The following is an 18,263-nucleotide window of genomic DNA, read 5'->3' on the forward strand; positions in this document are numbered from 1 at the left end:
TTCCTTAATTTTCGCAATTTAGGAAATGCAAAATCCTACAATGATGCATGTGGCCGTAGGTCTCTTCCTTAATCCCCAAACTATGTTCATTCATAGCAGCAGGATTCTGAGATCAACTGTAAGAGCAAAAATCCAATTTAGGTGCAACATCTCCCTTTGTGTAACGTCCGTGGCAGTGTGGAAAACCTTTTAGGTGCAAAAACACATTTAGGTGAAAAATCATGTTTACATGCTCAAAGAATGCAAATTCAACTGGAGAGTGCTGACACAAATACAAAATTAGTCAGCACAAAGAGAAAATGTGTTAGTAAGATATCATATTAGGAGTAAATGATATGTACAATATGGCATCACATTTGGAAACAGCTCATCGAGGTGAGAAATGGACATTGGTGCAAAACTGTGGTATCACATTTAAGTACAAAATCACATTTAGGTCAAAATTACATTTAGTGCAAAATTAGCCTTGATGCAACATTAACCGCATAGTGCACACACTATTAGAAATACAAGACAAGTGTAAAGACAAAATCATGTTTAATTGGAAAATTTCCGTTGTCGCAACATCAGCGTACGGTTGGAGACTCCTTTAGTTGAAAAAACACACTTAGGGGCAATCATGATATTTAGGTCCAAAATCACCTGTGGTGCAAAGTCAGCAGAAGTTTGGTATCCCATTAAGTGTAAAATCGCTCAGCACAGAGTGAGAATGTGGCAGCAAGATGTCACCTGTGTACATGGTGAGCTTTGATATTAGTTCATATTTGATTAACAGCACATTAGATGCAAACGTAACCTTGTTGACACTAAGCAGTGTACGGGTATCACATTCGTGAAGAAGCAAAACCATCTTTAGGTGCATAAGTACACTAAGGTGCAAAATCACCATTGGTGCAGCATTAACAGGAGCATAATTTTAGGAGCATAGCTGTGCCTCCATTGCAGGTATACTAACATACCTAATATCCAATAGCTAATGGTGAGACGAAAATATTCCTGTGATGTGATCCAAAATATGACCCAGGCGTGGGTCCCGTGCTCACTACGCCACTGGAGTCAAGCTATCCTGGCTGATGACGGCTGATAGCCAGAAACCGATCCTAGGATGTTTGATTCCGGTCCAGAGAAGACATGGCTTGGCAGTTCGGGCTGGACTGTTCCCATGAGGCACAGGGTCAAGACTGATTTGCATTTGGCCATGTCTGAACTGGGGTGAGCAAAATAACGATGGATTAAACCCAGATCTGTGACTGGGGTGAATGTTTTGCCAATGTGCAACATTCCGTCCATCATCTTGTGTGTTTTGCCAAAATATGAATAACAGAATCTTCAAGCAATGGCTGAAGGGGTGATCCTAGTGAACCGATGGTTGAAACATGTCAACCAAAAGACCCTCCTCTGTGTATGTTTTTTTGTTGTACATGACATGAGCTCTGTGTGTGAATGAAACTTTCTTCAAGCAATGGCTGAAATGGGCTGACCCCATCAGAAGAAGTAGACTGACCCAAACCCACTGCCTGGTTCCGATTCAGTATGGATGGTAGCGGCAGATTACATTGCTTCACATAATTTTGAGTACTGCACTTGTGCTATTGTAAACCGATTGAAATTATTTGCAATACTGGTGCAGTTTCCATGATCACCTGAAAAACAGAAATGCATTATTGTATCTGTCAAAGTGAAAATTGTAGTGTAATTGGCATTGCATAAAGACACTATGAAAACAGTGGCATAGTAATCATGCACCACAAGTCAACTGTGAACCGGTTGTTGTCACCCCAGTACATTCTTGGGAGTCCACATCCCACATAAGAAACAGCTTAACTGCTAATGCGCCGTTGTGTAGTTTGATTTTTTTTTTGTACATGAATTACTCTGCATCTCCTCGAATAGTCACAGACAATCTCGCCACAAGTTACCACAAACCTATTTTCGTGGTACAGCGGTAACTTGTGGTAAAAAGGGTTTGCTTTAAATAGTGAATTATTCATCACAGAAAACAATGCATTATTTGCCACCAAGAGCATAATTTGTTAAGAGATAGTTATTGTAATTGTTCTCACACATTTGTTTTCAAACTTGAGAAAAAAGTGATATACAATAACCATATTGCTTCCGGTTGAAAACCATCCTCTCCCCCACAACAAATGGAGTTTGGATAATACGCTGAGACAAAGAGACTGTTTTCGTTAACTTCTGAAAAATGACGTACAAGCACTTGCCCTCTAACGCTCAAGTTCTAAATTACGAATCCAACTGATATACTTTAGCTCTTTTCCAGAAATAAGCTGAGGTCAACTAACCCCAATATCCGTTCGTAATCAATATTTTATTTGATCATGTACGGTATTAGTGTTGCACGGAATGCAGAATAAATCAAAACATTCACCCCAGTCAAGAGATCTGGGTAAAATTCAATAATTCTTTTGCTCACCATGCCACCCCAGTTTAGACCTGGCCATATGCAAATCAGTCATGACCATGTGCCTCATGGGAGCAGTCCAGCCCGAAATGCCAAGCGAGGTCCTCCTTTGACCGGAAACAAGCATCCTAGGACCGGTTTCAGGGTTTCACTCCTCATCAGTCAGGATAGCTTGAAACAGTGGCACAGTGAGCCCGGGGCCCAAGACTGGGCATACCAGGCACACTTAGGGCAAGAAAGCAAAAGACACACAATTGATGGACGGAATGCAGAACAAATGAAAACATTCACCCCCAGTCAAGAGATCTGGGTTAAATCCATCACTTTTTTGCTCACCATGCCACCCCAGTGTAGACCTGACCATATGCAAATCAGTCTTGACCCTGTGCCTCATGGGAGCAGTCCAGCCCGAACTGCCAAGCCAGGTCCTCCCTGGACCGGAAACAAGTATCCTAGGACTGGTTTCTGGGTTTCACCAGTTTGAATCCATTGGCACAGTAAGCCTGGGACCCAAGTCTGGGCATACCCGGTGCACTTAGGGCAAGAAAGCGAAAGACACGCAATTAATGGACAGAATGCAGAACAAATCAAAACATTCACCCTCAGTCAAGAGATCTGGGTTAAATCCATCATTCTTTTGCTCACCATGCCTCCCCAGTTTAGACCTGGCCATATGCAAATCAGTCTTGACCCTGTGGCTCATCAGACTAGTCCAGCCCGAACTGCCAAGCCAGGTCCTTCCTTTTTTTTAAAAATAATTTTTATTGATTTCTCCACCCAACACAATGAAAGTCCAAGATCACATGCGAGACCATTACGCAGATGGTCCAACAGTCATCGTATAAAACAGGAGAAGCTAGTTGTCAACATTCGTCCCCTAATTTCCCCACCCTCCTCCCTCTCTACCCCCACCCACCCTTGTCAGTGTGCCCTTGTCGGCCCTCCTTCAGCTAGACAGTTAATTCCCCCTGTGCCGGAAATCCTAACACAAATCAATGAAGGATAGCATCATCCCCAATCCCGGCAGCCAGGAGGCACAGTTGCTGATACTCCACTGTGCTCTGAACCCCTGCCCCCTCAACAGTTCTTAGTTTGGTGAGCGTGATCCGACCCCTCGCTGTTGCGCTCAAGTGTCCCCATCCCTAGTGCACACCCCAGTGTTCTCCGCCCTGACCTCCACGCCCTGATCCACGCCTACGTCATCTTCGTCCCCCTCATCCAGTTCTACAGGTGATTGGAGCTCCGCCACCAACGCTCCCCATGCTCTTGCAGCTTCCAGTGCCTTGTCATTAGAGGAACGCCTGGCCAGCTGTAGGCGAAACGTCCCCTCGCTACCTGCCCGGTTCAGGAAACTCGCCCTCCACCTTTGAAATTTAGGGCCTGCTCTCGCTTTCCAATGCATGGTAAGCTCCCTTTTCGCCATTATTAAACCCAGATCGTAAAACTTGCTAGTGATTTTAGTGTTGGGGGTGTGCGGGAATCAAAGCAAAAGGCAAGTCCCCATGTTTACTTCCAGCTCACGCTCCGTCACTCGGTTCAAACACGCCACCACGTCCGCCCAATAAGATCCCAATCCCGCGCAAGACCAAAACATGTGACCACAATCAGCGCCTTCCGCGTTGCACCTAGGGCACAGTGATTGAGTTCCTCCAAAATACTGTAGAATTTTAACCGGTGTCAAATAGGCTCTGTGGAGGGTAAAAAATTGGACCAATTGAAACCTAGTGTTGCGTGTGCCCTTCCAGGCCCTCCTCAACAGCTGCGGCCATGTCGTCTCAGGAATGGGCCTGCCAAGGTCCTCCTCCCATTTACCCCTTAAGGTATCCAGGGGTGAAAGCCTCTCCGTGGAAAGCCGCCTATACAGACAGGTGATGGCTTTGAATGTACCCGCCGCCATAGTAACATATTGACAGCCCAAGGAGGTTGGGGGTTCCGACAGCCCCACCTTCCCCTGTTTCTGAATTCCCACCACAAGGGCAGCGTGTAATAAATAATTCCCCCTCGGCAAATCGAAAGCCCCCTGCAAATCTTGGAAAGGCAACAGGGTACCGTCCCTGTATAAGTCCCCAATCATGTGGAACCCACGCTCCTCCCAGCCGGCTAGTGCCGACCAATCTCCGCCATGAGGGAGGACCGTGCACATGCCCAAAGGAATTTCCGGGGCATATGGAGCAGCAAAACCTGCTCGCTTCTGACTACGAGTCCAACATAACCGGAGGGTGCGCTCTTCAAGAGTAAGCTGGTCCAGGCCAATTTTCTGCCGGAGCACTATGAACGATAACACGTATCGAGGGATGACCCTATCCTGCGGGCCATCTGGGCCCCTAAATTCGCGTGCCACGGCCCGTGTGCCTGCAGCACCCTGAACAGGTACGGCCACTCCACACTATCGAACGCCTTTTCGATATCCACCGATAGCACTACAGCTCCCGACGATCCTGCACCTCTCTCACCCATGATCCGTATCAACCGCCGTATGCACGTCGCAGTATTCCTGGTGGGTATGAAGCCCGACTGGTCTGGGTGTACCAGAGAGCCCATGTGACCCAAAAGTCGCGTGGCCAAAATCTTGCTAAGGATCTTGTAGTCAATCGTGAGCATTGAAAGCGGTCGGTATGCAGACCTAGAGGTGGGGTCGCCACCCTTCTTCAGCAGTGGCACTATGATCGCTTCTGTAGTGGTGAGCGGCAGACAGCCCATTTCCCATGCCTCTCTGTACACTGACTGCAATTGCGGCGCCAGGATGTCTATGTATGTTGCGTAAAATTCCACCGGGAGTCCATCCGCCCCCGGCGTCTTTCTCCTGGCCATGTGTTTAACCGACGCTCTGATCTCACCCAGTGTAATAACTTCACCCAGTTTGGTGCCCTGCTCCGAATTGAGGCGCGGCAACCTAGCTGCCTCTAAATAATCGTCCAGACCATCAGGCAGTTCCCCTATCCTGCTTCGGTAGAGCAATGTGTAATAATCCATAATTGGTCATTAACCTCCTTCTGAGAGTAGACCAGGTCCCCTGTAGGCGTAGCCAGCGACACTATTGGGGATCCCCTGACGCCGGATTGGCCAGCCAGGCCAACAGCGACCCTACCTTATCCCTTTCAGCGTGGGCACGCACCATATATTCCTTATAATCATAGCAGCGAAGCCGCTTAACCTGAGTGGCCACCTTCTCCCGTGCCTCTATCACCTCTTCGTGACCGCCCCCGTTCGTGTGGCTATCCTTTTCCGCCTGACGCAGACGAGCCTCTTCCTGGGCTATTTCTTGCAACAGCGTCCTACGTGTCCCAGTAATGGACGAGATGCATACCCCTCTCACCACCGCTTTGAAAGCGTCACACTCATGGGCTCTACTCGTTGCCGTCCCCGAGTTTTCCGAAAAATAATGGTCAACTCTCTCCCTGACTTCAACAGTAAACACTGGGTCCTCCAATGCCATTGGCTTCAGGCGGCACGTCGGGATCACTTGCCGCTGCTGCGACCAAAGTACAGTTATCAAACACGGGTTGTGGTCAGAGAGAGGCCTCGCCAAATATTCGCTATGACATGTGAGTTCCTGGGCCCCCGGGGTGCATAAAACGCTATCGAGTCTTACATGTAAGTCATGAGGCGCCAAATAAAATGAGTAGTCCCTGTCTTTGAGGTGATGTGCCCGCCAGGCATCCACAAGGCCCCACGCTTCCTGCCATTCCCTCCGCACCTTAGCCATTCTGAGTACCGCTGATTGGGCCAGCGGGGGGTGAGACCGATCCAACTCCACATCAGTAATGGAATTAAAGTCCCCCCCTACAAACACCGTGCCGACCAAGAACGATGCCAACCTCCCAGAAAGCCTTGCAAAAAATGCGGTTTGTTCCGAGTTTGGAGTGTATATGCTGCAAAATGTTACATCCCGGCCATCCAGGCGACCCAACACCGCCACGAACCTCCCCTCCGGGTCTACTATCGTGTTCAGGGGTTGGAAGGGAACCCCTGATCGCACCCAAATTAAGGTCCCCCTGGCAAACGCAGAATAAGTGGTATAAAATAACTGACCCCTCCATCTCGCTGCAGCGCGCGCCCCTCAACCTGGTCGATGTGTGTCTCTTGTAAGAAGGCCACCTGGATCCTACTGCGGACTAAATATGCATGCACTTTATAACGTTTCCTCATGGAGTTCAGCCCTCGCACATTCCAGGCGACACATTTTAACTCAAGTCGGGTCGCCACAGGAGGGCGCATTACAGAACACAATCCAATACTGCCTAGTGGGCACACTGACAAACCCCCAAAGTTCAAAACATCCCCAACGAACCCCCAACCCACCCTTCCCCAGAACAGGCTCTAAACCATAGTTACCCATCCAAACTCAAGCCCTATAAAGGGAAACACCCTTGTAACTACCAGAGTCTCACAGTAAATGTGAGGTAGAGGGGGTGACCCTGCGCCAAAGCGAGTCGGACAACGATCCAACCAGTCCTGCATATAGGTCAAGCCTCGTACTCGGAGTTCCGCCCCTCCCGGCAGTGTCCCGCCCCAGGGGAGCCCCCCGATCATAGACCTCCTCCCCCCTCCCGCCGCCCCCCCGCAAGAAATCAAACATCCCGCCTTCTCCAGCAGAGCCCCATCCACACCCCTCATTAGTATAAGACAGCACCTGGCGCACTCCCCCTTCCTGTACACAGGCTGGAGTCGGGCATCCTCACTCGTCCAACAGGCCATCGGCAGTCCCAGGGGTAACCTGAGGCAGGTGTCCAGAGTCTTCCTCAGAACCCTCCAACCCCACCACCTCTGACCCCTGCTGGGACCCTGAGTCCACCAACGAAGCCGTGTGCACAGCTCCTGATATGGCAGAGACCGCCTGCAAGGCCGCCTGCCTCTCCAACTCCGTCTGTGAAGTCGATGGCGACTGGTTGTTCAACACACGATTCCTGTTGCGGCGGCCCCTTCGCCTTCGAGGTCTCGGGTGGGTCTCAGCCGTCTTTTCCCGTCATCCAGCACCGTCCGCCCCGCACGATACCTCTCAAGCCAGTGCCACGCGTCGTCCGGAGTGTCAAAGAAGGTCGCTGCCCCGTCCACCATCACCTTCAAGCGTGCCGGAAAGAACAGGCATACTGTATACCCTCCTCGCGAAGGGCTCTCTTGACCGTCATAAATGAAAAGCGGCTTCGTTGGACCTCCTGGGAATAATCAGGGTAAAGGGAGACCGAGGCATTGTCCACTCGATAGGGGCCAGACGTCCGAGCATTCTGCAATACAAGGTCACGGTCTTTGAAGTGCAACAGGCGTGCGACCACTGGTCGGGGGGGACGGCCCTGGGCCGCCGGGCGGGCCGGCACCCGATGCGCCCTCTCCAACGTATAGAACTGGGATAAGCACTCAGGGGCGACCACCTCACGCAGCCAAGTTTCTAAATAAGCGACCATGTTGTCCCCTTCAACTTTTTCGGGCAGGCCCATCACCTGTATGTTGTTGCGCCTGTTGCGCCCTTCTGTATCTTCGGCCCTCTTCTCCAACTGCTGCACTCTGCGCAATAAGTCACCCACCGATGCGTCCGTCGCCTTTTGGGCCGTTTCCAGCTGTTCCAGTGCAAGTTCTGTGCTTTTGACGCGGTCAGCCAGCTTACCATGATCCGCCCGCAATAGTCCGAGGCTCGTTGACACCTGCGCTATATCATGGTGTAGTGCCTCCTTTGTGTCTGATATAGCCTTGAGAATCCGCTCCATCTGCAGGTGCTGCAGCCCCGCAGCCAGGCCTCCAGTCGCTCCCTGATCCTGATTCTCGAGTGGATCCTCGACGTGGTCAGCCAGGCCTCCAGTCGCTCCCTGATCCTGATTCTCGAGTGGATCCTCGACGTGGTCAGCCTGCGCCGCCCCCGGCACCCGTCGCGGTTTCCCCATGTTCTAGCCTCAAACGCAGGGCTCCAACTCAAAGAAGTAGGGCCACAAGCCTCCAACTGCGTTCTCCAGGGATCAAGATGCGAGCACCAGGTACTCCACTCTGCTTCTGTGCACCCAGTTGGCCAACCTCACTGCAGGGAGATCCCTCTGCCCGCCAGCCAAGAATGCGACTCCACCAGGCGCTGCCTCTAGAGCCACCAGAGAGCGGTCGCTTGCAGCTGCGTCGGTATTCTGACCACCTCAACCGCCCCCGTCCCAGCTAGGGCGGTCCGTTCTCGGGTGCCACCACAATGTCTCCAGCTGCTATGCCATGAGTACCACGGTCATCCCATCAGGGCTTCTCGTCCACCACCAAGCTGAGCCAACCACCCGGAAGCGTCCAGCTCAGGCCTGTCCCCAAAATGGAGTCGCAAGAGGGATGGGGGGGGGGACAGCTGCCGCCACGCCACCCACGTAACGGTCGTGCAGCTGTCTCGTTCACTCCAAAGAAACCCACAGTCGGCAGTCCATCCACAAGCTGGGCCGCCAAGCGGCAGTGCGCGGCGCAAAGGGGGAGCCTCCTCGCCCGCCCCCACACTCCAACACGGGCCAGTGTCTCCACCACCCTGATATGCAGGAGGCAAAGGTACCAGGGGGGTCTTCTCTGTGCAGAGTCCCCGCAGCCCGTGTCAGCAGAGTACCTTCAGGGTCGCTTCACCAGGCAGCCCCAGTCCGCATGCGGTCCGTTGATGCAGGCCTGTGTTCGGCCACCCGCCAGGCCCGGTAGGGTCCCAGCCGCCCCCGTCGATCAGCTCCCCACTCAGGACGTCGACTCCAGGATGAGCCTAGCCGCCCGATGGCGCTTGCTCCTAATTGCGTGCGTGGGCGCCAACCACAGGGACGTCCCCCGTTCAGCTCCGGGTGTCACGCCCGCCCTGGGTGCCACCAGTGGATCGCTGCCTCCCGGGCACCTCTCAGGCCAACGCCGGCCAAGCACCGGCCAAGCAGCTTGCTTCGGTCCCCTCTGGTGAGTCCGCTGTCAGCGCGGTCGGCATCCGCGCCCCCCTCAGCGCCGATCTCCGCCGCCGCCGGCGTGCTGCTCTCTGCCGGCGGACTCCAAATTGCGCGAGTCCGGGGATGGGAGGCCCTCCGCAGGCCGCAGGCAAGATGGCCGAGCCCCTCCAGTGGGAGCAGCGGCAATCGGCAGGCGGACGGCCCCCGGGGCTCCAGTACAAGGCGCAAAGATCGTGTGTCCCCTCTCAGTCCTGAGGGGGCCCCTCTGGAGCTGCAAACACCGCTGGGGAAGGATCAGCTTTCAGGAGAAATATCGAGGCCGACACGGAGCTCCTAGCTCACGCGTCCATACTCAATGGCTTCCAAGCCACGCCCTAGCCAGGTCCTTCCTGGACCAGAACCAAGCATCCTAGGACAGGTTTCGGGGTTTCACCCCTCATCAGGCAGGATAGCTTCAATCCAGTGGCACAGTGAGCCCGAGACCCACCTTCGGGCATACCCAGCGCACTTAGGGCGTGAAAGCAAAAGACACACAATTAATGAACGGAATGCAGAACAAATCAAAACATTCACCCCCAGTCAAGAGATCTGGGTTAAATCCATTATTCTTTTGCTCACCATGCCACCCCAGTTTAGACCTGGCCATATGCAAATAGGTCTTGACCCCTTGCATCATGGGAACAGTCCAGCCCGAACTGCCAAGCCAGGTCCTCCCTGGACCGGAAACAAGCATCCTAGGACCGGTCTGGCAGTTTGGGCTGGACTGTCCTATTGGGCGTAGTGTCAAGACTGATTTGCATATGGCTGGGTTCAAACTCGAATGGCATGGGGAGCAAAAACAACTATGGGGCAGATTTCCGTTTCATGGCGCATCCCTGCAAATCAGCAGGGATGCCCCAGGAAAGATGCATCCCGCAAGTTTACCCTTGCGCCACCACAGATGCGCCGCATTTACAATGCAGCGCATCATGGAGCAAGGATAAACAGATGCGTGTTGTATCTGCTGGCGTAAGGTTGGCACAGTGCTGGAGTTGCGTCAATGGCGCGACGCAGCTCCAGCACTGTTCCAACCCTGCTATGTCCAACATGGTGCATCAAGCCTTACTCCTACTTCAAGCAGACGCAAGGTTTTGACGCAGCGGGGTCGGAAAAGTGACTGAGTGAAATCTTGTAGATTTCAATCAGCCACTTTTGAGAGGCGTTCCTGCGCTGGAACGCCGCCCTGCTCCGGAACGCCAACATGAAACCTGACGCAGGTTTCATGTGGCGCAGGGCTTTACAACGTGACGCATCTCCCTAGATGCGTCTTGTTGTAAATACCCTTCAGCATGGCGCTGGCTTTACGCTTCCGTTGCGTCACAGAAGTGGCGTACGGGGCTTGTAAAACTGCCCCTATGGCTTTAGGCCCAGATCTCTGTACTGGGGTGAATGTATGACATTGTTCTGCATTCTGTCCATCAATTGTACTTTTTGCATTTGTCACCCCGAGTGGGAGGGGTATGCCCGACGTGGATACCGTGCTCTTCATGCCACTGGAAACAAGCTATCCTGGCTGATGAGGGGTGAAACCCCGCAACCGCTCCTAGGATGCTTGTTTCCAGTCCAGGGAGGACTTGGCCTGGCAGTTCGGGCTGAACTGTTCCCATTGGGCGCAGGGTTAAGACTGATTTGCATATGACTGGGTTCAAACTGGAATGGCATGGGGAGCAAACAAACTATGGATTTAGGTCCAGATCTCTGTACTGTGGTTAATGGACCCTGTCTACACAACCACTCACAGGAATAAAAATGTTTAACGGAAAATTAGTGCTAAATTCTGGTCTGCATGGGGTCCTATGTTCATGGGTGTCCCCAGACGACTGCCCAGCATGCCCATGCATTAAAACAGCACTGTGTTCACAGTGTGGTATTGCTCCGATTCGCGTTTTTTGTGACCAACATTACATTGCTTCGTTGGTGTCAAGTGTGGGATAGCTTCTGTGCTGTTCCCTGACAGTGCAGTGAGGCATTTCCACAGCTATCTGCTTGGAGGTTTCTTCTTACTAGACCACAGCGTGTGTCGACTTTGGTCAAATAACCTCAGAGTGTTGTTATAGTCAGAGGGCAGGGTCATCATACAAGCATCTGGTGCAACTAAGGCAGGAGGGAAGCTCTTTGTTTCATGTTAGACTCTTACAGGAACAGTAGGTAGGTACTATCAGGACTCCAGCCTCCTTTCAAATGTCCCTCTCGCCTAGCTTCCACTCCAGACCACACACCAACCTTTTATAACATCACTCACTGTCAGCATTCCAGACACCAGTTCAGACATTTGAGGATTGGGGATGCACAGGATACTACACACCTCCATTTCTGACAAACAAGAAAACAAAAAAACAGCCATTCCATATAAATAACAGGGACAATCATTCACAATCGCTCAGTCTTCAAAATGTCTCGCTTACACATTCATGCAACAACAACCTGTGGAACTCAATACTCACGCAGACACACAAAGACAATAAATAGAAGTCACAGAAACTTTGCAAAAGTTCTAGACAGGAGGCTCTCCACACTTCAAGTCACATAAAGGAACAAGACTGTTAGATTGTGACTAACACTGTTAATAATCCAAGACCTGCATGTCTTGTGACCTCCTCTGACGTCACTAACACGAACTCCACACAGCGTTTATGGACACAGAATATGTAGTCACGGGCACCAAGTTCTGCGACAGCCAGGGCACAAAACCCCCTGGTTTCCATCGACAAAGGGTTTTCCTGTCCTCCTTAAGTCTACACATTCAAAGCACAAAAATAAACACAAACAAAACGTTTAACCGTATATAACCTTAACACAAAATTCCCATGACCATACTCAAACAGAAAACGTGTCAACACAATCTCCAAAGAAATATATCTCACATTTTTAAACTACGCAGGTGACACATACACAACAAACTCTCATACTTTCCCCATCGTCCACAAGCAACACACAAAAACCCAGAAGGACAACACACTCTGCTGTACACTCATAGAGAAAAGTGCAGCCCAGCAACTCCAACATGCCTCACACCCAGTCATACTAGCTTGCCAAAATAACAGGACCAAGTGTAAGACCGAAGAAAGCCCATAATCTGCCCCCTGCTCCACGCACTCTGGAAACTTCAAGACTTTGGGACATCTTACGAACATGACAGCCTCCAGTAGATGCATACTGAAAAACTATTAACACAACATAACAATCACCACTACAACAGTCCAGCTATATAACCATTTACTCAAGACCACAGCCGCTGATAAAGACGTAGTGACCTACAACACACCAGAGCTACACCAAACACTTCCATTAAAAAACTACTGACCAACTCCATTACATGCAACTGAATAAAATGCACTACAAGAAAAAACAAAACATACTTTCCTTCCTGTACCACACTCCTTTTTTTTTATTTTTTTTTATTCTTTTTATTGTTGCATTGGAATTATCACAAATGTAGGGATTAGCATACGGTAGAGCGTCAACATTCCGCCCTGCCCGTTAGTTATGCAACTTTTCTTATTTCTGGATGCCACACTCATCATTAGAACACTTAGCTCTTGAACTTGAAACATAAAGAGAACATAATAAAATAAAGCAATCCCCCAAACAGCAGCCTACCTACCCACCTCTTCCCCCTCCCCTCCCCTGGACCCACCCCTCCTCCTCTATGGAACTCCTGCCCACCTCGCATACATGATCTGAGCATTAAAGTATACATTTGTCCATCGGAGATCCCCATTGTACGTTCTGTCACGTCAGGGGTTCCCCTGACCTCTTAGTCCTAGTCTGCAAGGCCTCATTCCAGTCCATGATACTGTCTCCATTTTGCCCACACTCTCCGAAATTTTTTGGGGCAACCCCTGGCTTTGTAGGTCACTCTCTCTGCCGCCATGTACAGATCCAGCCCTCTCCTCCATTCCTCCAAATCTGGCCTTTCGGATGCGCCCCAGTATCTTGCAATATCCCTTTTCGCCACCACGAATGCCAGTACCAGAAAGATAATCAAGGGGCGAGTTAGGTCCATTTCTGTCGTCATGCCCAGCAGCGCCAATCTAGGGTCGCGCGGTATGTCTACCCCCAGTACCTCCTCTAATTCCAAGAACACGCCTTCCCAGTATTCATGAATGACTTCGCATCCCCAGAGTGTATGAAAGAAATCGCCATTCTGCTGATGACACCGAAGGCACTCTGTGTCCGTTATCCTCCCCATTTTAAAAAGTCGCACCCTGTCAAAGTAGGATCTGTGGAGCACCTTGAATTGTATGAGTCGGAGCCTCGACTTAATCGCTACCTCGCGTGGGTGCATTAGGACGATCTCCCAATCCAGATCCTCCATGCCTCCCACGTCTGCCTCCCATTTGTCTCGTAGGACCTGTAGGTCCCCTAGCATATTGTTGGTCAAGGTTTTATATGTGAGGGATATCGCCCCGCCCAGGATCTGTTCCTGTAATAATCTACCCTCCAGTGGGGCGTATTCTGGAATGTCTGTGAGTGGGATGTTTTGTGTCCTCCATGCGTGCCTCAGCTGTGCATATTTGTAGTACTGGGTGTTGTGCAAGCCAAATTCTTCCCTGAGCGCCTGAAAGGTTTTCAATTCCCCCCTTGCTATCACGTCTCCCACTGTTGAAATACCGATGTCGTCCCACCGTCTGAAGCCTCTCAGTTTATTAAGTTCTCCCAGCCACTTGCAGCACCATAGTGGCGTCTGTCGGGTGGGCCTCTTGTCCCATCCCATTGGTTTTGTCGCCCTATGCCACGCCGTCAGCGTAATCCTCGTGGCCGGTAGGATCCTGTACCACACTCCTGATAAATGTTGCCATTTATAAAGAAAGATGACTGCAACCATAGCACATTCAACTGAAGCTTATGGGTATCACACACAACACCACAAGTTACTACACTTCCCCACATTTTCACTCAATGGGGTACTTACCGTTGCAACTTCTTGCAACATGGTACTTCTCTTATCTCACATCACACATCACAACAGGGTACTACACTTCCTCAATGGAAGACACCATGGGTATTCTCCTATGCAACTTCTCATGACAGGGTACTACACGCCCTCAACTTCACATACCATGGGATAATAACTGCATACAACCTCCAGCGATAGGGTGCTTCTCTTACCCAACTTTGCATGTGATGGTGTACTTCTCCGTACAGCCACTGGTGACAGGGTACTGCACTTTCCACTTTTGCAATAAAATACACAGCTACTACACTCACATCCAGGCCCGGACTGGCTGTTGCGGGCACCGGGCAATCCCCCAGTGGGCCGCATGGTTAGGGGCCCCTGGGGCTGTTTTTGTTACACATAGCATAGCTGCAAAAACGGCCCTGTAACAAAATCGACCGAAAACCGGCCCTGGCAAAGAGCGTGGTCGCACCCCCAACACCCCGGGGGTGAGTGGTGGGTGGGGGGGGGGGGGCGAGCACTTTGCCAGGGTCAGTTTTGGTTCCCAGTCTGGCCCTGCTCACATCTCTCACAAGGGTTCCGGCATCCATGACAATTGGACTTGCATAACGTGCATACATCTATACAACATGCAGATGAGTACTACACCCTCTTTTTCAAACTGCTAACTGATGATGACACGTTGCGCAGTGTTGTGTCACACAAGCAAAGTGTCATCAAGAGACAATATGATTCTAGCAAGGTTTATGAATTGTGATCTAAAATGAAAGTGTCTGAGGAGGACTGTGTTAAGATCAGACCTTCTGATTCCAAAATAACGGACAAAAGTACAGCAGACTATGAAAGTTGTGAAGTCCAATGGCACACTTTGTTATTTGAAACGATCATTGGTGGAATAGGCCTCAGGCTGTTGTAGTTGTTTTGGGGTGTGGATTTGCATGATATAGATGGAGACAGTAGTGAGTGAATGCATAATTGAACGAATTGCCTCATTGTAGAGAAGTTGCTGAGAAGAATACCAAGGTGGTACAAGAGAGCCAACCGTTGCCTGGTGTGCATTTCCAAGGACAGTAAAGCCAAGCCTTCAGGGCAGTGTAGATGGCGGAAGGCAAGATGCCATATTTCTCATAATTTGGGGTTTCCCCCCAAATTTAAAGACTGGGTAATGCACTAAACCTTTACACCAAAAAGGGAAAGATGATTTAGCATCCCTTCATGATGTACATTTTCTTGGAATCTCTTCATGTAGGGCATTGCTTTTGCCTACCTTGTTGTCTTTTCTTACCTCCCTTTTGGGTGTGCGCACAAGAGCTAACCTGGCACACACTGTGTTGTGGGATGTGGGGAACAGAGCTAAAAGGTTCACCGTGGCATTCATGCCCTGGTGCTTGGGTTATTCGGATTTGTACTATGGCTGCCACTACACCATACCTCTCAACTCACACCAGTTTAGAGGGTGTTACTCTCGTTGGGTTTATCCTTGCCCTCAGGCCTCCACAAAGGCAAAATGTCACACTTAAGCTTCAATGGGATCACTCCTCTCACTGGTGGTCTTGCAACAGTTTGAAAAGGTGCAACACTGAAGGTAGAACTGGATGACACTCAGTGTATTCTTGAAGACACACATCCAAACAGGCAGGTGTGAGAGGGAGTTCAAGAGAGAGGGAGCAAATGTGTGTAGGTTTCTGTCAGTGTGTATTAAAAAAAATTCAGAGTGAAATCCGAGACACCTCATTATGCCCGACTGAAAGCACATGCACCCATCTATTTATCAGAAAACACATTTATTAGGGAGGTGTTACACCCCAAACACCCATACCCCCTCCCCAAAGCGACTCCCCTACATGTTCACAAACCCAGTTCAAAAGCACCTCTCACCTGTCCGTCACTCTGCACTGGTTTTACTCACTCGCTGAAAGCACAGTCAAGCAATAACAGGTCTGTGCTGCCCTTAGAGGTCCGAGCTGCACGCACGCTACACTGAACGGATCAGCATGTGTCTACCCTTCGCCAACAGATGCGGGTAACCCGCTGAACCCCGTTCGTGATAGGGATTGGGAATTGCAATTCTATCCCATGAATGAGGAATTCCCAGTAAGTGCGGGTCATAAGCTTGCGTTGATTAAGTCCCTGCCCTTTGTACACACCGCCTATCGCTACTACCGATTGGATGGTTTAGTGAGGTCCTCGGAGAGAAGACGATCAAACTTAACTATCTCGAGGAAGTAAAAGTCATAACAAGGTTTCCGTAGGTGAACCTGCGGAAGGATCATTAATGGTGGAGCGGCCCGAGAGACTGACGGCGAAAGCACGAATCCCGAGGCCGCCTCCTGCATGCACACACCGTAGGCACAGGGCCGGCCCGGCTGTGCTCCAGCTGGTGGAGCGGTCCGTGGCCGCATAGGGCGCTCGGGTGAGGACCGAGACTTTGGGAGGCCTCTTCCCCCGGGGAGGTCCTACGACCTGGGCAAGGGTGGGGTGGGCTAATCGCCAGCCTGCCGGCACGGCTCGGGCCACCCGGCAACAGACGGCTGACATGTAGGTGGGGCGATCCTCCCTCGTTGCCTGGTACCCGGTTCGACCCATTCCCTTGCAGCTGGGCCGGGGGTTTGAAGACTTGCGTGGTCCCTCCTGGTTACTCCTGGAGGTACCGGCGGCTGCAGGGCTGCCTGCTCGCATAACTCCGGGAACACCCTTCCTCGCCCATGTGTTTGTGAGGGGGACTCCTGGGCAGAGCGCCAGGTAACTTTTTTTTCTCCCAACAGTGCAGTCTGACTCCCAGAGGGGAAGCCTTGAACAGGGCCCCCGGGCCGTCTCGTCGTGCAGGCAGTGGATGGCGGCATCGCTTTCCTCCCGTCTCTCCTGCACCCGCAGGTAGGCAAACGTTTTCTAAAAGTTGCCCGTGACTCTTGTCGGTGGATCACTTGGCTTGTGGGTCGATGAAGAACATATCTAGCTGCGAGAATTAATGTGAATTGCAGGACACATTGATCATCGACACTTCGAACGCACCTTAGCCCCGGGTTCCTCCAGGGCCTACGCCTGTGTGAGGCTACGCCGCAGGGGCTATGCCTGCTCGATCGTCAATCGCCCCCGGGCTTCCTCGGGATGCGGCTGGGGCCACCGCTTCCCTTCATCCCCCCACAAGGTCAGACCACCCCCGATAGCCCGTGGCAGGGTCCCTCACGGGTCCTGCCGCGGAGGTACGCCGATGGCACGCTTACCCCAGTTTCCCCGCCTCGGCGGGGTCCGGCAACCGGACCGCCTGGCTGCATGCTGCACGTGGCTGTCTGTGGTGTTCCACAAGCTGCCTGCGCGCACGTGCCTTGGGCGCCCACCTCCGCGGCCGGCTTCTTGGGGAAGGCGAAACCCCTCCAGATCCGATCTGAGGAAAAAGGGCGAGCGTTGCATGCTACGGCAGGGGCCTGGCCTTTCCCGGCTCCCCCTTAATGCTTCGCCTTTTTTTCCGACTACAACCTCAGATCAGATGTGGCGACCCGCTGAATTTAAGCATATTACTAAGCAGAGAAAAAGAAACTAACCAGCATTCCCTAAGTAATGACGAGTGAAGGGGGAAGAGCCCAGCGCTGAACCCCTGCCCGGCCGCAGGCGCGTGAAATGTGGCATACAGAAGACAGACTCCCCGTCATTGCTCAGGGGGCCCAAGTCCTTCTGATCGAGGCTCACCCCGCGGACGGTGTTAGGCCAGTAGTGGACCCCGGCATGCTGGGATCGCGTCTTCTCAGAGTCGTGTTGCTTGGGAATGCAGCCCAGGGTGGGTGGTAAACTCCATCGAAGGCAAAATACAGGCACGAGACTGATAACCAGCAAGAACCGTAACGGAAAGTAGAAAAGAACTTTGAAGAGAGAGTTCAAGAGAGCGTGAAGCTATCGAGAGGTAAATGGGTGGGGTCAGTGCAGTCCATCCGGAGGATTGAACACGGCGGGAAGGTTGGTGGCACAGGAGTTCCGGATCCCCTCCACGTGACAGGCGCCCGGGCCTTATCCGGCCCCAAAGGGCGCATTTCCTCCG

At 51.6% G+C, this 18,263-nt stretch overlaps 2 pseudogenes; both read left to right on the forward strand.

The window, feature by feature from the left end:
* The first annotated feature begins 17,134 nt into the window (after positions 1-17,134).
* LOC144783512 (5.8S ribosomal RNA) lies at positions 17,135-17,286 on the forward strand (annotated as a pseudogene).
* A 440-nt stretch (positions 17,287-17,726) lies between these two features.
* Positions 17,727-18,263, forward strand: part of LOC144783688 (28S ribosomal RNA) — a 2,150-nt pseudogene continuing 1,613 nt past the window's right edge.

This window comes from Lissotriton helveticus, chromosome 9 (genome assembly GCF_964261635.1).
Source record: "Lissotriton helveticus chromosome 9, aLisHel1.1, whole genome shotgun sequence".
NCBI classification, from domain to species: domain Eukaryota; kingdom Metazoa; phylum Chordata; class Amphibia; order Caudata; family Salamandridae; genus Lissotriton; species Lissotriton helveticus.